This window comes from Hemitrygon akajei, unplaced genomic scaffold (genome assembly GCF_048418815.1).
Source record: "Hemitrygon akajei unplaced genomic scaffold, sHemAka1.3 Scf000138, whole genome shotgun sequence".
NCBI lineage: Eukaryota > Metazoa > Chordata > Chondrichthyes > Myliobatiformes > Dasyatidae > Hemitrygon > Hemitrygon akajei.
In genome coordinates, this window is record NW_027332024.1 from 415,556 (window position 1) to 421,960 (window position 6,405).

Consider the following 6,405-nt stretch of genomic DNA (forward strand, 5'->3'; position numbering starts at 1 on the left):
GCAAGTGTCTTCGACAGATAAGAGTGATGCACAATACTTATTCAGTTCATCTGCCATCACCTTCCACCCCCACCCCATTACTACCTCTCCAGCATCATTTTTCAGAGGTTTGATATCCACTTCAGCCTCTCGTTTACACTATTACCTGAAGAAAAAATTGTTATCCCCTTTAATATTGCTGCCTAGCTCATCGATGTATTCCATCTTTTCCTTCTTAATTATTTTAGTTGCATTCTGTTTGTTCTTAAAAGCTTCCCAATCATGTAGCTTCCTAGTAATTTTTGCTCTAAGCCATCTCCTTGGTTTTTATGTTGTCTTTGGTTTCTCTTATCAGCCACAGTTTTGTCACCTTACCTTTAGAATACTACTTCCTCTTTGTGATGTGTATATCCTTGCCTTCCGAATTGCTTCCAGAAATTCCAGCCATTGCTGCTCTGTTTTCAACCTTGCCTGTGTTCTTTTCAAATCAATTTTGACCAATTTTTCTCTCATGCCTCTCTAATTCTCTGTATTCCACATCTGACTTTAGCTTCTCCTTCTCTAATGTCGGGGAAATTTGATCACATTAAGATCCCTTGTCCCTGAGGGTTCTTTGAACCTGAGTAACCTAATTAATTCCAGTTCATTACAACACCCAATCCAGAATAGCTGATCCCCAAGTGGCCTCAAACACGAGCTGCTCCAAAAAGCATCTCATAGGCATTCTAGGAGTACTTCCTCTTGAGACCAACACCATCCTAATTTTCCGAATCACCTACATGACAATCCCCCATAACATTGCCCTTTTGACACACATTTTCTATCTCCCATTCTGATTTGTGGACCACATACTTACTACTGTTTGGAGGTCTCTATACAATTCCCATCAGGGATTTTTTTTTTACATTTGCTGTTTCTTAATTCTACCCACAGATTCTACAACTCCCAACACTATGCCATCTCTTTCTAATGACTTTATTGAATATTTTAACAACAGGGCCACACAACCCCATGGCCAGCTTGTTCCTGGCTTGTTCTTTCAAGAAACATGTAAGTATCTGGGAAACAAGAGGACCTGAAGATGCTAGAAATCTAGAGTAATACACACAATGTGCTGGAGGGGCTCAGCATGTCAGGCAGCATCTAATGATGGGAATCAAATTTTTGGGCCAAGACCCCTTATCAGGACTCTTGATACCCACGTATCTGGAATATCAAGAAGCAAAGAAAATAGGAAGTAGTGCAAAATAGGAAAACCTTTGAAAAATTTAGTTCAAGGCTTTAAAAAAACCTGTCAGAGCTCAATAGTTAACAAACACAACAAAGGCAATAAACACTTCCATCAACACTGACATTGAATTATTTTTTACAAAGATATCTTGGTCCCATTTCAATCAGTAGAATTTACAAAGATAAATAAGAACTTTAGAAAACTTTAGAAAAGACTATTTACACCCAAACCCACTTAGATTAACACCAGCTTGGACAGAACGAGGAAGAGATATAACACACATGATAAAAAATCACACAACAGTCGGATAAAACTAAGTATATATTTTCATCAAAAATGAACAGGATTCAGCACTCCATGTGTGTATATGCAATCGTGATAAGCAATACAGACCAGAAAACTTAAATGAAAGACCAACTCAGAAAAATGAATTACCACTATGGAAGAAAGCATTAACCATTGGAATGAGTATGACCCTCCATGGGAGACATCCCAACAATCTGAGCAGATCAGATGTTGACAAAGAAGCATCGAGCACTCCACTGAGAGTTCGAGACTTCTTCCCACAAACAGAGGGGTTCCTTGCAGAAATACAGGACAAGGTGGTTAACAAAATGAAAAAAAAAAATCAAAAATACATGAAATACAAATAAAAAACAAAGCAGTAAGTGCAGAAAATGCCAAGAGAAACCAGACACAATCCAACACATTCCAGGATTCTGCAGTAGTTGAACTCAATCTGATCACTTGTGCAGGTACAATGAAGTTCTAAATATCATTCACCAACATCTTGCTTTAAAATACAAACTCATGAATGACCTCCATCACTTCATCAAGGCACCATAAATTCAAGCCTGATCCAGTTTTAGAGTTAAAATCTAACATTATATGATAATCAATACATTATGTCAGATAGGACAATTCGTAATAATTATCTGGATATAATATTACAGGATAAATAAGCAGGAACAACTCGCTCAATAGATAAAACCACTCCCAACACACAAATGTTCCTTGACCAGTGAAGCACCTCACCACAGCTATTGTTTGTATTATCAGACAACCAAAAGATTTTCTCTGCCAATCAGCTTCCAAATGTTGCTACTGTGTCATTCGTTGCCATGTCCTGCTGAATCCCTTCTCCTGATCATACATTCTTACACCAACCATCATCCAGAGCCCCAAACTCTGCCCTGTGCAGACCCGCCTCTGGCTTCTGACCCTGCTTCGTTTCCCATTCTGCTTTCAGTCTTTGGAGGACAGTGGTGTTATCTTAAGAAGCAGGGAAAATTGCACATAATGTGGAAATGAGCCCTGAATAAGGAGATTAACTACGAATGGCATTCTTCCTCAGTCCAGAAATTAGAGGGCCAAGAGACATGTCAGACAGAACTGCAGTCAGCTCGACTTCTTCAGTCTGCAGAAAATTCAAGGGAAACCTCTTCACCCACAGAGTGGTGACTGTTTGGAACCCATCACAACAGGGAGAGTGAGAGGGGAACAACAGGGAAGGATTTAAAAGGACTGTCGTGGAACAGAATCCCTGGCAGTGTCCAGCCGGCCGGAGTTGACTCACACTAGGTGTGTTATAAATTCACTAAGTACTGGAGACAGAGTTTAAAATAAACTGATTTATTTGTCTCAGATCCAGAACATTAAACTCCAGTCCCATTAAAAGTGAATGTGCAGCAGAAGAAACTCCTCCCATTCCCAGTGACCAGGGTGCAGAACTGGGTGTGGTGAGCAGCAGCAATAATTGCAGAGTTCAGCACCGACAGTCACTCTCGAAATTGCATTCAGCAACGGTGATGGACAAATCTCCAGCATGCAGCTCATTGAAACTTTCTTCCCAGTGTGAACCCGGTAGTGTGTCACAAGTGTAACATGCTGTAAGGTTTCACTGCTAATGTAATGGCCTCTCTGTAATGTTTCACTGCTGAGGTAATGGTTTCTATGTAGCAGTATTGTTTAGGTTACAACTAGAGATAAAAGGGTTTGGAGTGCAAGGCTATCCAATGACAGCAATGTTCTTTCTTGTGAGTCTGAAAGAGAGATTTTCGTGGTCTTTTGATGGGGAGAGATGAGAAAACTCGAATGGTGAGAGTGAGCCCTTTTTCTTTTCTTTTGGTTTATTTCACTAACTATATCGTCAAAGTAAGAATTATAAAGCTCAATTGTTTAATCACTATTGTGTACCATTTGTTATTTCGGGGTACTGATTTGTAACAGGGGTCATCACATAGCACCCACCCAAACAAGATTCCTTATATTTGGCTGGGCCAGGGGTCTATCACCCCCTATATAAATCTGCTAGCCAAAGCAAGAGTTACATGAGGTTTAATGACTGAGTAAATTGCTTCCCACATTCACAGCAGGTGAACGGCCTCTCACCAGTGTGAACTCAATGATGCACATTTGGTTGATTTGATTGAAAGAATCTCTTCTGAAAGTCTGAGCTGGTGATCGGCATCTACCAAGTGTGAAATTGCTGGTGTCTCCGTAGTTAAGATGACCGACTGAATCCTTTCCCACAGTCTCAGCATATGAATGGCCTCTCCCCAGTATGAACTCGCTGATGTACCTTCAGCTTAGATGAACAAGTGAATCCCTTTCCACAGTCTGAGCAGGTGAATGGCCTTTCTCCAGTGTGAACTCGCTGATGTAACTTCAGTTTAGATGAGCAAGTGAATCCCTTCCCACAGTCCAAGCAGGTGAACGGCCTCTCCCCAGTGTGAACTGACTGGTGTGCCTTTAGTGTGTATGACTGAGTGAATCCCTTCCCACAGTTTGAGCAGGTGAAAGGCCTCTCCCCAGTGTGAACTGACTGGTGCCTCAGTAGCTGCGATGACAAAGTGAATCCCTTCCCACAGTCTGAGCAGGTGAACAGCCTCTCCCCAGTGTGAACTCTCTGATGTACCTTCAATTGGGATGAGCAAGTGAATCCCTTCCCACAGTCTGAGCAGGTGAATGGCCTCTCTCCAGTGTGAACTCGCTGATGTACCATCAGTTTAAATGAGCAAGTGAATCCTTTCCCACAGTCCGAGCAATTGAACGGCTGCTCCCCAGTGTGAACTCTCTGATGTACCTTCAGTTGGGATGAGCAAGTGAATCCTTTCCCACAGTCCAAGCAGGTGAATGGTCTCTCCCCGGTGTGAACTCGTTGATGTACCTTCAGTTGGGATGAGCAAGTGAATCCTTTCCCACAGTCCAAGCAGGTGAAAGGCCACTCCCCGGTGTGAACTCGTTGATGTACCAGTAGTTCGGATGACCGAGTGAATCCCTTCCCACAATCTGAGCAGGTGAATGGCCTCTCCCCAGTGTGAACTCGCTGGTGTACCAGTAGTTCGGATGACCGAGTGAATCCTTTCCCACAGACGGAGCAGGTGAACGGCCTTTCTCCAGTGTGAGCTCTCTGATGTACCTTCAGTTGGGATGAGCAAGTGTATCCCTTCCCACAGTCCGAGCAGGTGAATGGCCTCTCCCCAGTGTGAACTCGCTGATGTACCTTCAGTTTAGATGACTGAGTGAATCCCTTCCCACAGTCTGAGCAGGTGAACGGCCACTCCCCAGTGTGAACTCGCTGGTGTACCTTCAGTTGGGATGAGCAAGTGAATGTCTTCCCACAGTCCAAGCAGGTAAACGGCCTCTCCCCAGTGTGAACTCGCTGATGTACCATCAGTTTAGATGAACAAGTGAATCCCTTCCAACAGACTGAGCAGGTGAATGGCCGCTCCCCAGTGTGAACTCTCTGATGCACCTTCAGTTGAGATGATTCATTGAATCCCTTCCCACAGTCCGAGCAGGAGAATGGCCTCTCGCCAGTGTGAACTCGCTGATGTACCTTCAGTTTAGATGACCGAATGAATCCCTTCCCACATTCTGAGCAGGTGTATGGCCGCTCCGCTGTGTGAACTCGCTGGTGAGCCATTAGTCAGATGACTGAGTGAATCCTTCCCCACAAATTCAGCAGGTGACCAGCCTATGTGCAGTGTGAACTGACTGGTGTGTCCACAGGTGGGATGACCGACTGAGTCCCTTCTCACACACAGAATAGCTGAATAGCTTTGCCCAGTGTGAATTCGCTGATGTACCTTAAATTGAGATGACCAAGTGTATCCCTCCACACTGTCTGAGCAGATGAACGGGTTCCCCCTGTGTAAAATGACTGGTATATCAGTCGGTCAGATGATGGAGTATATCGCTCCACATATTCTGAGTAGGAAGGATGATCGATTGAATCCCTTGCTCCACTTCTTAAATATCTGGACAGAGGCATCAAAACTGGTGTGTCGTGTTCAAGATTCCTGCAGATTCCTGCATTCCTTTTCATTTTTAACCTGTAAAAAGATTTATAAAATCCATCAATGGGTGTAGGACAACATTTCAGATAAAATCACTTGATTTGCTAAGGTGTGATCTGGCATCACACTGTTACAGTGAGTTTCAACCCAGGTTGGAGTGAGAAGTCATCTTCTAACTTGGCACAATGCTGGTATCTCTGATGCTCTTCCTGTCTCTGTAAGAATGGGGCATTTCTGCCATCTCCAATATGTGACCTGGCTCATTTCGTCTCTGTCCATTGGTATTCCCTGTTCCCACTGAGCTGCATGGGTGCCTGGCCCCAGAGTAACTGAAACACTCTGGGAATAATACTCTGGCTATCCACATGATCAATGCCCCTCAACAGCTTATACACCTAAAAAAACTCTAATCATAAAAAAGGAAATTATACATTGTTTTGAGGATTTGTTGGAAGTATACAAAATTATGAGTGTATGAGGGTAAATGCAAGCAGGTTTTCCACTGAGGTTGGGTGGGATGAGAACCAGAGGATCATGGGTAAGAGGGAAGGTGAAAATTTAATGGAAACCTTTGGAAAAGATCTTTACTGAAATGGTCATGGGAGAGTGGTATGAGATGCTAGCACGTGGTGAAAATGAGCTTAATTTCAGTATTTAAAAAAGTTTTGGATGGGAGCCTGGATGGTAGGGGTATGGAGGGTGATGGTCCCGGTGCAGGTAGTTGCATAAGGCAGCTTAAATCTTTTTTCAGCATTGGCACAATGGGCCAAATAGCCTGTTTTCAAACTGAACTTCTCCATGATTCTATGACAGAGAAGCTGGCCAAACTTGTTTGGAAGGGAAAAGTTAGGACTGACATTGGATCAGCAATGGCTGGAGTTTCTGGGAGCAATG

The 6,405-nt window shown here is 43.3% G+C and overlaps 1 pseudogene; it reads right to left on the reverse strand.

Moving 5' to 3' along the window:
* Window positions 1-1,518: 1,518 nt before the first annotated feature.
* Window positions 1,519-5,344, reverse strand: LOC140723806 (uncharacterized; annotated as a pseudogene).
* Window positions 5,345-6,405: the final 1,061 nt, after the last annotated feature.